Source organism: Salvelinus alpinus, chromosome 28 (genome assembly GCF_045679555.1).
Source record: "Salvelinus alpinus chromosome 28, SLU_Salpinus.1, whole genome shotgun sequence".
NCBI lineage: Eukaryota > Metazoa > Chordata > Actinopteri > Salmoniformes > Salmonidae > Salvelinus > Salvelinus alpinus.
This window is the reverse complement of record NC_092113.1, coordinates 40,891,203-40,911,202: the sequence shown is the minus strand read 5'-3', so window position 1 is coordinate 40,911,202 and position 20,000 is coordinate 40,891,203. Positions and strand designations below refer to the sequence as shown.

Genomic DNA, 20,000 nt, shown 5'->3' with positions numbered 1-20,000 from the left:
TAACAAGCGTTCTATTATAAAGGCTGTCGCGGTAACAAGCGTTCTGTTATAAAGGCTGTCGCGGTAACAAGCGTTCTATTATAAAGGCTGTCGTGGTAACAAGCGTTCTATTATAAAGGCTAGCTATTGTCTTTAAGTCTATAAGACATCTTTGGGTTTCCCATCTCCACAGACAAATGGGCAAATAGTGAGAGGTACAATACTAATAACGGTACTGTGCTAAAGCTGCAACATGTAATGTGTCATTCTTATTGAAAGCAAGTCTAAGAAGTTGTATATCTGTTCTATGTTCTCTATTTCTATGCGTCCCGTGCATAGACGTTTTGTTTTTGCTTTTTTTTTTACTTTCAGTTTTGTACAACAGCTTCAAACAGCTTCAAACAATATTCTTGGTTATGGAAAATATATTTCACAGCAGGTTTAGATGGTACAATGATTCTTTATACTAGACTTGCTTGTTCTGTCACACAAACAAAATATTTTGCAATCAGGAAATGGCAGAGCGATTTCTGCACAGTGCATCTTTACAACAAGAAATAACATGTTTCTGTTTTGTGTTTCTAAAACATGATCAGGTCCATTCCAAAGTAATAAAGAAAGCGTCTGCTTGTCTTCACTGGTGAATAACAACACAGCCGTGGGTCTATGTTGTATTAAAATGAATATTCTTTAAGCGTCCACGTTAAGGCGGCAGATGGGCGTGCACAAACAATTTGTTAGGATGCGTGTGAGCGCACTAACATGCTTGTTTATTAATAGTTACGGCCAATGCATGTTTTATGAGCTTTTGTGGCGTGTCGTTCTGATCTTAGACACAAATCATAGACCCTTGTCTAACAGAGTTGTGACGTGGGTGCAGAGGAGAGATAGACCTGACGCTAAACGTTAGCTAGCTAGCGGGGTGGGGGATGAAGGGATGAGCGGAGGGGTGGAGGATGGAGGGATGAGAGGAGGGATGAGAGGAGGGGTGGGGGATGGAGGCATGGGTGGGGGATGGAGGGATGAGAGGAGGGGTGGGGGATGAGAGGAGGGGTGGGGGATGGAGAGAGGAGCGGAGGGGTGGGGGATGGAGGGAGGAGCGGAGGGGTGGAGGGATGAGAGGGGTGGATGGATGAGAGGAGGGGTGGGGGATGGAGGGATGAGAGGAGGGGTGGGGGATGGAGGGATGAGCGGAGGGGTGGATAGATGAGAGGGTTGGGTGATGGATGGATGAGAGGAGGGGTGGGTGATGGATGGATGAGAGGAGGGGTGGGGGATGGATGGATGAGCGGAGGGGTGGGGGATGGAGGGATGAGCGGAGGGGTGAGAGGAGGGATGGAGGGATGAGAGGGGTGGGGGATGGAGGATGAGAGGGGTGGAGGATGAGAGGGGTGGGGGATGGAGGGATGGGTGGGGGATGGAGGGATGAGAGGAGGGGTGGGGGATGGAGGAGGATGGAGGAGCGGTGGATGGATGGAGGGATGAGGATGGGTGGGGGGTGGAGGAGGATGGAGGAGGGGTGGGGGATGGAGGGATGAGCAGAGGGGTGGATGGATGAGAGGAGGGGTGGGGATGGAGGAATGAGGAATGAGAGGAGGGGTGAGGAGTGGAGGGATGAGAGGAGGGGTGGAGGATGGAGGGATGAGCGGATGGATGAGAGGGGTGGGGATGAAGGGATGAGGAATGAGAGGATGGGTGGGGAATGGAGGCATGAGCGGAGGGGTGGATGGATGAGAGGAGGGGTGGGGATGGAGGGATGAGGAATGAGAGGAGGGGTGAGGAGTGAAGGGATGAGAGGAGGGGTGAGGAGGAGGGATGAGGAGTGGAGGGATGAAAGGAGGGGTGGAGGATGGAGGGATGAAAGGAGGGGTGGAGGATGGAGGGATGGAGGGATGAGAGGAGGGGTGGAGGATGGAGGGATGAGAGGAGGGGGATGAGAGGAGAGGGATGGAGGAGGAGGGATGAAAGGAGGGGAGGAGGGATGAGAAGAGGGGAATACGTGAGCACACAGGGGATACAGAGTCCAGTGAAAGCTAATTACAAAACTCATTAAATAACCGAGCCAGGCTTTGAACAGCTACAACATGGGAACATCCCAAATGGCACCCTATTCCCTATATAGTGCACTACTTTAGACCAGAGCCCTATTCCCTATATAGTGCACTACTTTTGACCAGAGCCCTATTCCCTATATAGTGCACTACTTTTGACCAGAGCCCCATCAAAAGTAGTGCACTAAAATAGGGAATAGGGTGCCATTTATGGCTCAACCCAACACAGTAACACCAACTAGAAGTATCACTACATCACTGTGTTCAGGACTGGTACATCATAGGATGTAGACACACCACTCACACTTTCCTTTAAATGGCTTGAAAGGCGTCTGTCACATCTGAATAATCACATTCTCTCTTATAGACAGGGAGGAGAGGAGGGTGAAGACGGGAAAGAGAGGAGGGTGAAGACGGGAAAGAGAGGAGGGTGAAGACGGGAAAGAGAGGAGGGTGAAGACGGGAAGAGGAGGGTGAAGACGGGGAGGAGGAGGGTGAAGACGGGGAGGAGGAGGGTGAAGACGGGAAAGAGAGGAGGGTGAAGACGGGAAAGAGAGGAGGGTGAAGACGGGAAAGAGAGGAGGGTGAAGACGGGAAAGAGAGGAGGGTGAAGACGGGAAGAGGAGGGTGAAGACGGGGAGGAGGAGGGTGAAGACGGGGAGGAGGAGGGTGAAGACGGGAAAGAGAGGAGGGTGAAGACGGGAAAGAGAGGAGGGTGAAGACGGGAAGAGGAGGGTGAAGACGGGGAGGAGGAGGGTGAAGACGGGGAGGAGGAGGGTGAAGACGGGAAAGAGAGGAGGGTGAAGACGGGAAAGAGAGGAGGGTGAAGACGGGAAAGAGAGGAGGGTGAAGACAGGGAAGAGGAGGGTGAAGACCGGAAAGAGGAGGGTGAAGACGGGGAGGAGGAGGGTGAAGACGGGGAGGAGGAGGGTGAAGACGGGGAGGAGGAGGGTGAAGACGGGAAAGAGAGGAGGGTGAAGACGGGGAGGAGGAGGGTGAAGACGGGGAGGAGGAGGGTGAAGACGGGGAGGAGGAGGGTGAAGACGGGGAGGAGGAGGGTGAAGACGGGGAGGAGGAGGGTGAAGACGGGGAGGAGGAGGGTGTAGACGGGGAGGAGGAGGGTGTAGACGGGGAGGAGGAGGGTGTAGACGGGGGGGAGGAGGGTGTAGACGGGGAGGAGGAGGGTGAAGACGGGGAGGAGGAGGGTGAAGACGGGGAGGAGGAGGGTGAAGACGGGGAGGAGGAAGGTGAAGACGGGGAGGAGGAGGGTGAAGACGGGGAGGAGGAGGGTGAAGACGGGGAGGAGGAGGGTGAAGACGGGGAGGAGGAGGGTGAAGACGGGGAGGAGGAGGGTGAAGACGGGGAGGAGGAGGGTGAAGACGGGGAGGAGGAGGGTGAAGACGGGGAGGAGGAGGGTGAAGACGGGGAGGAGGAGGGTGAAGACGGGGAGGAGGAGGGTGAAGACGGGGAGGAGGAGGGTGAAGACGGGGAGGAGGAGGGTGAAGACAGGGAGGAGGAGGGTGAAGACAGGGGAGGAGGAGGGTGAAGACAGGGGAGGAGGAGGGTGAAGACAGGGGAGGAGGAGGGTGAAGACAGGGAGGAGGAGGGTGAAGACAGGGAGGAGGAGGGTGAAGACAGGGGAGGAGGAGGGTGAAGACAGGGGAGGAGGAGGGTGAAGACAGGGAGGAGGAGGGTGAAGACAGGGAGGAGGTGGTCTGGATATATGCATTATGAACAGGTTGTAATAGAACATAAGCAGTAATACATAGACAAACATGATAGTGTGTTAAGGTGTTCCAGGAGAGAGGTTGGTGGTTGAGGATTTCCCTCTAGTGGTGCGGGGGCTGTGCTTTGGCAAAGTGGGTGGGGTTATATCCTTCCTATTTGGCCCTGTCCGGGGGTTTCTTCGGATGGGGCCACAGTGTCTCCTGACCGCTCCTGTCTCAGCCTCCAGTATTTATGCTGCAGTAGTTTGTGTCGGGGGGCTAGGGTCAGTTGGTTACCTGGAGTACTTCTCCTGTCTTATCCAGTGTCCTGTGTGAATTTAAGTATGCTCTCTCTAATTCTCTCGTTCTCTCTTTCTCTCTGAGAACCTGAGCCCTAGGACCATACGTCAGGACTACCGGGCATGATGACACCTTGCTGTCCCCAGTCCGCCTGGCCTTGCTGCTATTCCAGTTTCAACTGTTCTGCCTGCGGTCATGGAACCCCTACCTGTCCCAGACCTGCTGTTTTCAACTCTTAATGATCGGCTATGAAAAGCCAACTGAGATTTATTCCTGATTATTATTTGACCATGCTTGTCATTTATGGAAATTTTGAAAATCTTGGCTCTCTCTAATTTTCTCCTTCTCTCTTTCTTTCTCTCGGAGGACCTGGGCCCTAGGACCATGCGTCGGGACTGCCGCCCGTGGTGACTCCTTGCTGTCCCCAGTCCGCCTGGCCTTGCTGCTATTCCAGTTTCAGCTGTTCTGCCTGCGGTTATGGAACCGCCACCTGTCCCAGACCTGTTGTTTTTCAACTCTTGATGATCGGCTATGAAAAGCCAACTGAAAATTATTCATGATTATTATTTGACCATGCTTGTCACTTATGAACATTTTTGAACATCTTGGCATAGTTCTGTTATAATCTCCACCCGGCACAGCCAGAAGAGGACTGGCCACCCCTCATAGCCTGGTTCCTCTCTAGGTTTCTTCCTAGGTTTTGGCCTTTCTAGGGAGTTTTTCCTAGCCACCGTGCTTCTACACCTGCATTACTAGCTGTTTGGGGTTTTAGGCTGGGTGTCTGTACAGCACTTCGAGATATTAGCTGATGTACGAAGGGCTATATAAAATAAAATTGATTGATTGATTGATGGTTACAGAAAGAGCACAGCCTGGGTTATCTAGGAAGGGGGTAAACTAGCAGGGAGCTAGCTGTGAGGAGAGGAGAGGTGCTGAGGAGAGGAGAGGTGCTGCTGTGAGGAGAGCAGGAGGAGAGGAGAGGTGCTGCTGAGGGGATCGGAGGAGAGCAGGAGGAGAGGAGAGGTGCTGCTGAGGGGATCGGAGGAGAGCAGGAGGAGAGGAGAGGTGCTGCTGAGGGGATCGGAGGAGAGCAGGAGGAGAGGAGAGGTGCTGCTGTGAGGAGAGGAGAGATGCTGCTGAGTGGATCGGAGGAGAGGAGACAGGAATTAGCTAGCGGGCACAGTGTGTGTTATGACAACCCGGGCCCACTACATTGAGATGGGGGCAGGAAGAGACAGGCAAGTTAGTTATATTGGGAGCAGGAGAGGTGAGGATTGAAGAAGGCAGGAAACGGTTGTGTTTGGTGCCGCATGGCCGCTCGTTTTGTTGACTAACCTTGACGGCATTCACCTCTCCTAGCTCTCCTCCTGTGTCTGAACACTTCCTGTGTCTGAACACTTCCTGTGTCTGAACACTTCCTGTGTCTGAACACTTCCTCCCTCAGACCAGACCAGGGGCCTAATAACACCTGACACAACCAACCAACCAATGAAGAACACTGCTGGGAAAAACAAAGACAAAACAACAGAAGAAAAGAAAACATGAATGAATGAAAATTGAATTTAAATACATCCTATGAGCTTTACTATATAAAGACCCTGCTTCTATCAGCCATGAACTCTACTGCCCTTATAAAGACCCTGCTTCTATCAGCCATGAACTCTACTGCCCTTATAAAGACCATGCTACTATCAGCCATGAACTCTACTGCCCTTATAAAGACCATGCTACTATCAGCCATGAACTCTACTGCCCTTATAAAGACCATGCTTCTATCAGCCATGAACTCTACTGCCCTTATAAAGACCCTGCTACTATCAGCCATGAACTCTACTGCCTTTATAAAGACCATGCTACTATCAGCCATGAACTCTACTGCCCTTATAAAGACCATGCTACTATCAGCCATGAACTCTACTGCCCTTATAAAGACCATGCTACTATCCGCCATGAACTCTACTGCCCTTATAAAGACCCTGCTTCTATCAGCCATGAACTCTACTGCCCTTATAAAGACCATGCTACTATCAGCCATGAACTATACTGCCCTTATAAAGACCATGCTACTATCAGCCATGAACTCTACTGCCCTTATAAAGACCCTGCTTCTATCAGCCATGAACTCTACTGCCCTTATAAAGACCCTGCTTCTATCAGCCATGAACTATACTGCCCTTATAAAGACCATGCTACTATCAGCCATGAACTCTACTGCCCTTATAAAGACCCTGCATCTATCAGCCATGAACTATACTGCCCTTAGAAAGACCCTGCATCTATCAGCCATGAACTCTACTGCCCTTATAAAGACCATGCTTCTATCAGCCATGAACTCTACTGCCCTTATAAAGACCCTGCATCTATCAGCCATGAACTCTACTGCCCTTACCTTGCTTTAAAAATAGCCGAGCACCAAGCTAACAACTTTAAACAGTAAGGATTTCTAGGACTACTGACCTATTAGCCTATATACACCATCACAACATTGAAGGTATTTCCTCATTGCTGTGCCAGTTCTACAAAGAGTCAGATGCAATGAGTAGTAGTGGGCAACATGCCAGGTTTTTAAAGTGGTTTAGTAGCAGCAACAGACTACAGAAGAACATGATGACAACAACAGCCCATTACAGAGTGAATCTGATGCCTTACACACGGAGCTTCTGACCACGTTTCCATCTAGGGAGGGAGGGATGTATATCAACGTTAGAACAAAATGGTAGCCCGGTCCCAGATCGTTGTAGGGAGTTGGTTATACAGCACTTCAACAGATATTTGACCAGGCTAACAAAATGGTCACACTACCAAAGACGGTGGATAAATAATAATATCCTCCTGACATAATTATAGCCTCCTGATTCCTGCTTACAAGCAATAATTAAAGCAGAAAGCACCAGTGACTAGATCAATAAAAAAAAGTGGTCAGATGAAGCAGATGCTAAGCTACAGGACTGTTTTGCTAGTACAGACTGGAATATGTTCCGGGATTCTTCCGATGGCATTGAGGAGTACACCACATCAGTCATTTACATTTTACATTTTAGTCATTTAGCAGACGCTCTTATCCAGAGCGACTTACAGTAGAGTGCATACATTTTATTACATTTTTTTTTTTACATACTGAGACAAGGATATCCCTACCGGCCAAACCCTCCCTACCAGCCAAACCCTCCCTAACCCGGACAACGCTATGCCAATTGTGCGTCGCCCCACGGATCTCCCGGTTGCGGCCGGCTGCGACAGAGCCTGGGCGCGAACCCAGCCCAGCCTGGGCGCGAACCCAGAGACTCTGGTGGCGCAGCTAGCACTGCGATGCAGTGCCCTAGACCACTGCGCCACCCGGGAGACCCGGGAGACATTGGCTTCATCAATAAGTGCATCGATGACGTCATCCCCACAGTGACCGTACGTACATACCCTAACCAGAAGCCATGGATTACAGGTAACATCTGCACTGAGCTAAAAGCTAGAGCGGGATCAAGGAGCGGGAATCTAACCCGGAAGCTTATAAGAAATCCCGCTATGCCCTCCGACGAACCATCAAACAGGCAAAACGTCAATACAGGACTAAGATCGAATCGTACTACACCGGCTCTGACGCTTGTAGAATGTTGCAGGGCTTGCTAAACCATTACAGACTACAAAGGGAAGCACAGCCGAGAGCTGCCCAGTGACACAACCCTACCAGACGAGCTAAACTACTTCTATGCTCGCTTTGAGGCAAATAACACTGAAACATGCATGAGAGCACCAGTTGTTCCTGAAGACTGTGTGATAACGCTCTCTGCAGCCGATGTAAGATCTTTAAACAGGTCAACATTCACAAGGCCGCAGGGCCAGATGGATTAGCAGGGCGTGCGTGCGCTGACAGCGCATCTCCCTGTCCGAGTCTAATACCAACATGTTTCAAGCAGACCATCATAGTGCCTGTGACCAAGAACACTAAGGTAACCTGCCTAAATGACTACCGACCTGTAGCGCTCACGTCTGTAGCCATGAAATGCTTTGAAAGGCTGGTCATGGATCACAACAACACCATTATCTCAGAAACCCTAGACCCACTCCAATTTGCATACCGCCCAAACAGATCCACAGATGATGCAATCTCTATTGCACTCCACACTGTCCTTTCACACCTGGACAAAAGGAACACCTGTGAGAATGCTATTCATTGATTACAGCTCAGCGTTCAACACCATAGTACCCTCAAAGCTCATCAATAAGCTAAGTACCCTGGGACTAAACACCTCCCTCTGCAACTGGATCCTGGACTTCCTGACGGGCCACCCCCAAGTGGTAAGGGTAGGTAACAACACATCTGCCACGCTGATCCTCAACACGGGGGCCCCTCAGGGGTGCGTGCTCAGTCCCCTCCTGTACTCCCTGTTCACTCATGACTGCACGGCCAGGCACGACTCCAACACCATCATTAAGTTTGCCGATGTCACAACAGTGGTAGACCTGATCACCGACAACAATGAGACAGCCTATAGGGAGGAGGTCAGAGACCTGGCCAGGTGGTGCCAGGACAACAACCTCTCCCTCAATGTGATCAAGACAAAGGAGATGATTGTGGACTACAGGAAAAAGAGAACCGAACACGCCCCCAGTCTCATTGACGGGGCTGCAGTGGAGTAGGTTGAGAGCTTCAAGTTCCTTGGCGTCCACATCACCAACAAGCACACCAAGACAGTCGTGAAGAGGGCACGACAAAACCTATTCCCCCCTCAGGAGACTGAAAGGATTTGGCATGGGTCCTCAGATCCTCAAAAGGTTTTACAGCTGCACCATCGAGAGCATCCTGACTGGTTGCATCACTGCCTGGTATGGCAACTGCTCGGCCTCTGACCACAAGGCACTACAGAGGGTAGTGCGAACGGCCCAGTACATCACTGGGGCCAAGCTTCCTGCCATCCAAGACCACTATACCAGGTGGTGTCAGAGGAAGGCCCTGAAAATTGTCAATGACTCCAGCCACCCCAGTCATAGACTGTTCTCTCTGCTACCGCACGGCAAGTTGTACCGTAGTTCCAAGTCTAGGTCGAAGAGGCTTCTAAACAGCTTCTACCCCCAAGCCATAAGACTCCTGCCTGAACACCTAATCAAATGGCTACCCAGACTATTTGCATTGCCCCCCAGCCCCTCTCTCTCCCTCTTTTACACCGCTGCTACTCTCTGTTGTCATCTATGCATAGTCACTTTAATAACTCTACTTACATGTACATATTACCTCAACTAACCGGTGCCCCCGCACATTGACTCTGCACCGGTACCCTCCTGTATAAAGCCTCACTATTGTTATTTTACTGCTGCTTTTTACTTTGATTTCTTAATCTTATCCATATTTTTTTAACTGCATTGTTGGTTAAGGGCTTGTAAGTAAGCATTTCACTATAAGGTTTAATACCTGTTGTATTCGGCGCATGTGACTAATAAAATTTGATTTGAAATTAAGATAGTTCACTCAGGCCGTTTACCATAAATATGTTTTTAAATGGTCAGTTCCGGTCTACTTAACTGGGTGGGTCTCCTCCCTGTCTTCACCCTCCTCCTCCCTGTCTTCACCCTCCTCCTCCCTGTCTTCACCCCTTAACTGGGTGTGTCTCCCATAGAGACCAATGCAATAGCAGCTGAGTCTAGTCTACTTAACTGGGTGGGTCTCCCATAGAGACCAATGCAATAGCAGCTGAGTCTAGTCTACTTAACTGGGTGGGTCCCCCATAGAGACCAATGCAATAGCAGCTGAGTCTAGTCTACTTAACTGGGTGGGTCCCCCATAGAGACCAATGCAATAGCAGCTGAGTCTAGTCTACTTAACTGGGTGGGTCCCCCATAGAGACCAATGCAATAGCAGCTGAGTCTAGTCTACTTAACTGGGTGGGTCTCCCATAGAGACCAATGCAATAGCAGCTGAGTCTAGTCTACTTAACTGGGTGGGTCTCCCATAGAGACCAATGCAATAGCAGCTGAGTCTAGTCTACTTAACTGGGTGGGTCCCCCATAGAGACCAATGCAATAGCAGCTGAGTCTAGTCTACTTAACTGGGTGGGTCCCCCATAGAGACCAATGCAATAGCAGCTGAGTCTAGTCTACTTAACTGGGTGGGTCTCCCATAGAGACCAATGCAATAGCAGCTGAGTCTAGTCTACTTAACTGGGTGGGTCTCCCATAGAGACCAATGCAATAGCAGCTGAGTCTAGTCTACTTAACTGGGTGGGTCCCCCATAGAGACCAATGCAATAGCAGCTGAGTCTAGTCTACTTAGTTTGTTGGCTTTCATTGAACCAGAAAGTGAGGTGTGAGCTTCCACTTCCGTCTCTGGGACGACTACACGATAACTGTAGAAATGTCCCTCTCACTTCCTCTCTCTCTACCAATTACCAGCGGGACTTCCTAACCCAGCACACCTTAACTATTTAAATCGAATAGAAGTTTCGTAACGTTTACGCTGTTACAAATGTACTGATATAAGCGGATGTACTTCGATGTATCTGTTGTTCACACACGTATCTGCCCTCTCATTGGCTACAATGGTCCCACATGATCTCGACCTGCCTTCAATCATTGAGGACATGTATTTCCATCGTTAAGAGTGATCATTCGGCTATCTTGTTAATATAATAATAGTGATCTTTGACTAGACCTCACCTGCACCCTAATCAGTGTGGCGATCTAGGACTGGAAGTATGACTGTTTTGTTAGTTACTAGTTTATTGTCCTTTTAAAATTATTTTTATAATCCAAGGATGCGTTGAGGTCTCTGTTAGCTTTAGCCATACCTTACCCTCCTATCAAACCTGATGTACAGTATTTAACTGTTTTCTTTATGCCTTGTCTTAACACAGACCTCTTTCTGTTTATACCATAGTAAAACCATCCACGGCTGCCCTTACTTCATATCAACCCCAAAGGAAACCGCATCCCCAAAATGGCCGCCTGCCGTCATCACTGCTGCCCTTGCTTCATATCAACCCAAAGGAAACCGCATCCCCAAAATGGCCGCCTGCCGTCATCACTGCTGCCCTTACTTCATATCAACCCCAAAGGAAACCGCATCCCCAAAATGGCCGCCTGCCGTCATCACTGCTGCCCTTACTTCATATCAACCCCAAAGGAAACCGCATCCCCAAAATGACTCCCGGTCGTCATCACGGCAGCATATTTAGAAATCAAAAACATAAAATACCATCAAACACCATAAAAAAAATGGAAATATATTGCGATATATTTGGGACATATCACCCAGCCCCATCCTCGCGCTTCCCTTAATTCATATCAACCCAAAGGAAACCGCATCCCCAAAATGGCCGCCTGCCGTCATCACCGCTGCCCTTACTTTCTATCAACCCCAAAGGAAACCGCGTCCCTAAAATGGCCGCCTCCCGTCATCACTGCTGCCCTTACTTTGTATCAACCCAAAGGAAAGTGATTACCAGGTGATTAGTGTGCGTTATGAGGCAGATCCATTAACCTTTGAGAAAGCGAGTGTGGCTTCTGTGTGCTCAGCCAAGCATAGCCTGTCTCTACCTCCACAGGAAAGAGAGGGATAGAGAGAGGGGGAGGGCAACAGAGAGCGAGAGGTGGGGGGGCGGGCGAGAGAGAGAGAGAGAGAGAGAGAGAGAGAGAGAGAGAGAGAGAGAGAGAGAGAGAGAGAGAGAGAGAGAGAGAGAGAGAAAGGTGGGAGGGGAGAGAGAAAACTGCAGTGTGTGTGTGACGAGAGAGCGGCTGAGGCTCCCATTAGGTAAGCACATTGAGCCGTCAGCCTGGAACATTTATCAACAGAGCCACCCCAGCCGCGTCAGCAGCCACCATCCTTCCCTCTCAGCCCCACTCTCACTCTCCCTTCCCTCCAAGCTCCTCTCTTTCCGTCTCCCTCGCTCTCTCTCTCTTTCACTCCAGTTCGGGTCTACCTTGCACTCTCTTTCTCTCTCGTACAGCCCAAATTGTCAGCAACAGCAGTAACTCAGCCCTTCTTCCCTCCCCAACCCAGCCTCAACACTGGGCCACTGCTACAACAGAGCAGCACTGAGGATGGGGAGAGAAATGGAGGAGGCGCTAATTACACACAAAGCACATTTGGACTCTCTCACCCTCTCTCTCTCTCTCTCTCTCTCTCTCTCGTGGTGTTAAGTGTGCAAAATGGTTTTATGTCAGTCTGAGCTGGGTCAGACTCAGACCGTTAGGTTTATAGTCAGGGGAAAAGGAGAGTGGAAGCACGACATCACATCGGGGAAAGATTGCGCTAACTTGCAAGCACAACAACTTTGGGAGTACAGACCCCCAGAAATCTGTCGGCTGCCCTCAAGTGGCAAAAGTCGAAAATGCACATTCAGAGGAGAGTAATTGTTCAGTCATTTATTTTTATTTTTATGGTCATTAGTAAGACAATAGAAGCGTGACAAAGTGTGTAAATGATTACACAGTGCAGGAAATTAAGAAGTTGATTAAAATGTGGGAAGTGAATGCTGGAATTAAACAATTCATGCAAATGAACAAATGCTGTGTGCCTTAAGGAAATAGAAGCCTGGCTCAAATAGAAGCCTGGCTCTAATAGAAGCCTGGCTCAAATAGAAGCCTGGCTCAAATAGAAGCCTGGCTCAAATAGAAGCCTGGCTCAAATAGAAGCCTGGCTCAAATAGAAGCCTGGCTCAAATAGAAGCCTGGCTCAAATAGAAGCCTGGCTCAAATAGAAGCCTGGCTCAAATAGAAGCCTGACTCTAATAGAAGCCTGACTCTAATAGAAGCCTGACTCTAATAGAAGCCTGACTCTAATAGAAGCCTGACTCTAATAGAAGCCTGACTCTAATAGAAGCCTGACTCTAATAGAAGCCTGGCTCAAATAGAAGCCTGGCTCAAATAGAAGCCTGGCTCAAATAGAAGCCTGGCTCAAATAGAAGCCTGGCTCAAATAGAAGCCTGGCTCAAATAGAAGCCTGGCTCAAATAGAAGCCTGGCTCTAATAAGCATCTGTTGTGTTCAGTGATTTAAGCAAATAAACACCCAGGCTATTCATTTGTTATGGTAATTATTTTGTACATGGGTGTGTGTGTCTCTTCACAGTCTACGCTGTTCCATAAGGTATGTATTTGAAATCTGATTTTACTGCTTGCATGAGTTACTTCAAATCAAATCAAATTGTATTAGTCACATGCGCCGAATACAACAGGTGTAGACCTTACAGTGAAATGCTTACTTACGGACACCTAATCAACAATACAGATTATTTTTTAAATACGGATAAGAATAAGAAATAAAAATAACAAGTAATTAAAGAGCAGCAGTAAAATAACAATAGTGAGGCTATATACAGGGGGGTACCGGTACAGAGTCAGTGTGGAGGCTATATACAGGGGGGTACCGGTACAGAGTCAGTGTGGAGGCTATATACAGGGGGGTACCGGTACAGAGTCAATGTGGAGGCTATATACAGGGTGTTACGGTACAGAGTCAGTGTGGAGGCTATATACAGGGGGTACCGGTACAGAGTCAGTGTGGAGGCTATATACAGGGGGGTACCGGTACAGAGTCAATGTGGAGGCTATATACAGGGTGTTACGGTACAGAGTCAGTGTGGAGGCTATATACAGGGGGTACCGGTACAGAGTCAGTGTGGAGGCTATATACAGCGGGGTACCGGTACAGAGTCAGTGTGGAGGCTATATACAGGGGGGTACCGGTACAGAGTCGGTGTGTGTACATGTAGGTAGAGTTATTAAAGTGAATATTAGGGTTGCAAAGGGTTGGAAACTTTCCATGGGAAGTTAAGCCCCGGGAATTATGGGAATTTTGCATAAATTCATCAAAAAATATTGCTTATAACAGTGAACCTTTTTTTGTGGGATACACATAAGGCAATTCTAGGTCTTGTGGCATATTTTGGTTAAACTATCCCCAATTCAATGGAATTGCAACCCTCTGCATGAACAGTGCATTCTTCCATCACATGTACAGCTGATTCTCAAGATCTTGCACACTAATGAGATGCTATTGAGCTACTACTACACTGTCTGAGCCAAGGACAACATGCTTTCTGGTAAGTTTTGATTACAATACTGGTTGGGGTGAATATATTTTATATGACATATGATTTTTCGTTAACTAGTAAATAGTAGCCAACAGCAAAATGTGCTTAAATTATTTCTAACTTTTAAACAATTTCCGCTAGTTCGTTTTTGCTACCATGTGGGTTTTAGCTTGCTTGAGCCTGCTAACTGAGGAGTGTTAATTCACCTGTTTCCATACATGTTTCATTTTAAAACATTTATCTTACAAAGGAGTTGTTTAATCTAACTGCTTAACTATTTATCTGTACATGGAATTGTATGTGGGGTTTTTTAAACTATTTTTTTTCTAATCTTTACAGGAAAATGGCACATCTGATGTGTGGAGACATTTCACTGCAGCTAAATTAGAATGAAAAGCTGTGGACATTTGCAAAAACTGTGCCAAATCATATGTGAAGAATGCAACAAAGATGCAGAATCATCTGGCCAAGTGCATAAAGTTCCCTCAGCGCTCACAACAAGCAACCTCTGACAAAAGTCCTTCTACTTCTATTCAAGGTGAACATGATGAATCAGACACCTTATCGATAGCAACAGCTCATGGTCCTCCTGGAATCAGATTTTCTTTTGACTCAATGGAGGAACGTAGTCAGAGAAATGCTGATGGATGTCTTGCTCGAGCTGCGTATGCAACTGGTTCACCTCGGATGCTCACAGGCCATGTGTATTGGAAGAAATGTCTGAATGTTCTTTGCCCAGCATACACCCCTCCAACCAGACATGCTTTATCTACTAATTTGCTGGATGCAGAGTTCAAGTGAAGGTCAAGCAAATCATAGAGAAAGCAGACTGTATTGCAATCATCTCTGATGGGTGGTCGAATGTTCGTGGGCAAGGAATAATTAACTACATCACGCCCACTAGAGGTTGACCGATTAATCGGAATGGCCAATTAAATCGGGGCCGATTTCAAGTTTTCATAACAATCGGAAATCGGTATTTTTGGGCGCCGATTTGCCGATTTTTTTTTTTTTATTTTTTTTTACACCTTTATTTAACTAGGCAAGTTAGTTAAGAACACATTCTTATTTTCAATGACGGCCTAGGAACGACAGATTTTTAACCCTGTCAGCTCGGGGGATCCAGTCTTGCAACCTTACAGTTAACTACTCCAATGCTCTAACACCTGATTACATTGCACTCCACGAGGAGCCTGCCTGTTACGCGAATGCAGTAAGCTAAGGTAAGTTGCTAGCTAGCATTAAACTTATCTTATAAAAAACAATCAATCAATGACTGTCATTGCTCCAATGTGTACTTAACCATAAACATCAATGCCTTTCTTAAAATAAATACACAAGTATATATTTTTAAACCTGCATATTTAGCTAAAAGAAATCCAGGTTAGCAGGCAATAATAACCAGGTGAAATTGGGTAATTTCTCTTGCGTTCATTGCACGCAGAGTCAGGGTATATGCAACAGTTTGGGCCGCCTGGCTCTTTGCGAACTAATTTGCCAGAATGTTACGTAATTATGACATAACATTGAAGGTTGTGCAATGTAACCGCAACATTTAGACTCATGGATGCCACCCGTTAGATAAAATACGGAACAGAATAAACGTTTTGTTTTCGAGGTGATAGTTTCCGGATTAGTCAAAGGTATATGGTTTAGAGAGAAATAGTCGACGCGTTATAATTCTTGTAATAACTTGCGGCTGAACTTGAAAGGGGTTCCTTCGTTATTTTACCGTTCATGTCTTCCATAGAGAATGTCTTGATCTACTTCAAATAATGTCTGTGTTTCGCGGAGGAGCAGACTGACAGGGGACCATGCAGACAAGCTCTGCTTTCTGCACTACAACCTAAAACTTCTTAACTGGGAATATTGAAGACCCATGAAAGCTGGTGGTTCGTTTTAACATATGTTCTCATGTTATTTGAGACTAAATTGATTTTATTTATGTATTATATTAAGTTAAAATAAAAGTGTTCATTGTTCATTCAGTATTGTTGCAATTGTCATTATTACAAAAATGTGTGTGTATGATATATATAAATACATATATTTTTTATTTTATATTTATTTTTTAAATCGGCTGATTAATCGGTATCGGCTTTTTTTGTCCTCCAATAACCGGTATCAGCGTTGAAAAATCATAATCGGTCGACCTCTAATCTCCACCCCTCAACCAGTATTCTACACGAGCATAGACACAAGGGACAACAGACACACCGGTCTCTACATTGCAGGTGAGCTGAAGTCCGTCATCAATGACCTTGGACCACAGAAGGTATTTGCACTGGTGACAGACAATGCTGCGAACATGAAGGCTGCTTGGTCTAAAGTGGAGGAGTCCTACCCTCATCACACCCATTGGCTGTGCTGCTCATGCATTGAATCTGCTCCTCAAGGATATCATGGCACTGAAAACAATGGATACACTCTAGAAGAGAGCCAAGGAAATGGTTAGGTATGTGAAGGGTCATCAAGTTATAGCAGCTATCTACCTCACCAAGCAAAGTGAGAAGAATAAGAGCACCACATTGAAGCTGCCCAGCAACACTCGTTGGGGGTGATGTTGGCATCATGTTTGTCTCCAAGAAATGGCCATATCACAGTCTGCCAATATGGACAGCCCCATCAAGAGGATCCTCCTGGATGATGTATTTTGGGAGAGAGTGGTAAGCAGCCTGAAACTCCTGAAACCTATAGCAGTAGCCATTGCACAGATTGAGGGAGACAATGCCGTCCTGTCTGATGTTCAGACTCTGCTTGCAGATGTAAGAGAAGAAATCAATACTGCCCTGCCCACTTCACTGTTGCTCCAAGCAGTGGAAACTGCAGTCCTGAAATACATCACAAAGCAGGAAGACTTCTGCCTGAAGCCCATACACACCGCAGCGTAGATGTTGGACCCCAAGTATGCTAGCAAGAGCATCCTGTCTGGTGCAGAGATCAACAAGGCCTATGGTGTCATCACTACCGTGTCTCGCCACCTCGGCCTGGATGAGGGCAAGGTTCTTGGCAGTCTGGCGAAGTTCACTTCCAAGCAAGGGCTTTGGGATGGAGATGCAATATGGCAGTCGTGCCAACATATCTCATCAGCCACCTGGTGGAAGGGACTTTGTGGATCTGAGGCTCTTTCCCCTGTTGCCTCCATCATCCTCCAAATCCCACCAACATCAGCCACCTCAGAGCGCAACTGGTCCTTGTTTGGGAACACACACACCAAAGCACGCAACAGGCTGAGCAATACAAGGGTTGAAACATTGGTGGCCATCTGGGCAAATTTGATGTCTTTTTGAGCCTGACAACGAGCCATCCTCAACAAGGTTGGAAAGTGACAGTGAAGATGAGGCCTCAGTCTGATGTTCAAGACGTGGACATTGAGGAGGTCCAGGGAGAAGACATGGAAGCGTGAGAGGAAGACAACCAAAGCTTTAGTTTCTAGACTATCATTTTACAGATGTATGTTGAAAACGTTTTTGGGAGATGTGACGGATCATTGGGGATTATTCAATATTCCCTTTCTTTTGTTGTTCAGTGAAATCATCCCATGTGAAGAGTCAACTCATTTAATTAAAGTTCAATTCATAACAAAAAGGTTTTTATTTCTATTGGAAGGATTTAATCATTTGTAATTATGTCTCCTTATGATAATGTAAAATGTTTATGTTTCTGTCTCCATATGATATGGTAAATATATCCAATGCAAAAAAAATCTACATTTAAATGGTATTAATATTAATTTGCATATATTTCCATTAATTACCATGGAAAGTTTCCACCTCTGAATATTCCCCAAAATGTGCAACCCTTGTGACTATGCATAGATGATAACAACAGAGTAGCAGCGGTATAAAAGGGGAGGGGCAATGCAAATAGTCTCCTACTTGATATGGAATAGAGTTCCATGTATTCATGGCTCTATGTAGTACTGTGCACCTCCCATAGTCAGCAGCATACCACCCTGCATCCCACTGCTGGATTGCCTCTAAAGCTAAGCAGGGTTGTTCCTGGTTGGTTCCTGGATGGGAGATCAGATGCTGATGGAAGTGTTGTTGGCCAGTAAAATGGACTAAAATAAAAAATATCCCAATTGCCCAGGGCAGTGAATGGGGACATTGCCCTGTGTTGGGTGCTGTCTTTCAGATGGGATGTTAAACGGGTGTCCTGACTCTCTGTGGTCACTAAAGATCCCATGGTACTTATCGTAACAGGGGTGTTTACCCCGGTGTTCTGGCTAAATGTCCAATCTGACCCTCATACCATCATGGACATCTAATCATCCCCAGCTTCCAATTGGTTCATTCATCCCCCTCCTCTCCCCTGTAACTATTCCCCAGGTCGTTGCTGTAAATGAGAATGTGTTCTCAGTCAACTTACCTGGTAACATAAGGGTTAAATAATTAATAATAACATTATTTTTCCAAAACTTTACTAAGTGTTGGTAACAGGCTGATTGGTTGGCTGTTTGAGCCAGTAAAGGGGGCTTTACTATTCTTAGGTAGAGTGACTTTTGCTTCCCTCCAGGCCTGGGGGGTACACACTTTCTAGTAGGCTTGGATTGAAGAGATGGCTAATAGGAGTGGCAATATCATCCACTATCATCCTCACTATCATCCTCCACTATATCATCCTCAATATCATCCACTATCATCCTCAATATCATCCACTATCATCCTCAATACCATCCACTATCATCCACTATCATCCACACTATCATCCTCACTATCATCCTCACTATCATCCACACTATCATCCACACTATCATCCTCACTATCATCCTCACTATCATCCTCACTATCATCCTCACTATCATCCTCACTATCATCCTCACTATCATCCTCACTATCATCCTCACTATCATCCTCACTATCATCCTCACTATCATCCTCACTATCATCCGCAGTAATTTTCCATCCAAGTTGTCAGTGGCTTGTCATTGTTGATAGAATTTTTTTTTTTTGCCCTCTTCCACACTCACTTTATGGAATTCAAAATTACAATGCTTTTGTCATAATGTGGTCAATAATACATGAATGTGTAGGTTCCAGAATGTGCTGTTGAAACGTCATGCCTAAATTTATCAATCTTGCCAATAAACAAAGTATTAAAGTAGTTGGCAATATCGATGGGTTTTGTGATGAATGAGCCATCTTGATTCAATGGATGATGTAGCCGAGTTTAAATGATGAAGCCGAGTTTGAATGATGAAGCCGAGTTTGAGGATTCAGAGGAGGTGTAATGACCCCTCTCCATCTTGTGTCTGTAGAGAAGAGGACAGCCTCAGCCCAGCCACTTGGATAACAGCTCCTGTCTGTTATAAAAGCAGGAATCAGTTCTGTCTCAATCACCTCACAGCTATTTTAAGATTTCTTGACAGGAGTATGACTCATGGACTGACTGGCTGATCTCTCTACCCCATACCCAGGAAGAGACTGACCTCTCTACCCCATACCCAGGAAGAGACTGACCTCTCTACCCCATACCCAGGAAGAGACTGACCTCTCTACCCCATACCCAGGAAGAGACTGACCTCTCTACCCCATACCCAGGAAGAGACTGACCTCTCTACCCCATACCCAGGAAGAGACTGACCTCTACCCCATACCCAGGAAGAGACTGACTGACAGAACTCTACCCCATACCCAGGAAGAGACTGACCTCTCTACCCCATACCCAGGAAGAGACTGACCTCTCTACCCCATACCCAGGAAGAGACTGACCTCTCTACCCCATACCCAGGAAGAGACTGACCTCTCTACCCCATACCCAGGAAGAGACTGGCCTCTCTACCCCATACCCAGGAAGAGACTGACCTCTACCCCATACCCAGGAAGAGACTGATCTCTCTACCCCATACCCAGGAAGAGACTGACCTCTACCCCATACCCAGGAAGAGACTGACCTCTACCCCATACCCAGGAAGAGACTGGCCTCTCTACCCCATACCCAG

General features: G+C 47.1%; 1 protein-coding gene across 3 annotated transcripts in view; it reads right to left on the bottom strand.

The window, feature by feature from the left end:
* The window catches only part of rerea (arginine-glutamic acid dipeptide (RE) repeats a), a 346,416-nt gene that overhangs the window by 283,595 nt on the left and 42,821 nt on the right, over positions 1–20,000 (bottom strand). Inside the window, exon 2 of one of the 3 annotated variants that reach the window (XM_071373178.1) lies at positions 5,372–5,537. The exons of 1 other annotated variant lie outside the window; for it this stretch is intronic. The gene's annotated coding sequence lies outside the window, so the exon portion shown is untranslated. The remainder of the gene's footprint in view (positions 1–5,371; positions 5,538–20,000) is intronic. One more of the 3 variants, XM_071373177.1, reaches the window with a different exon arrangement.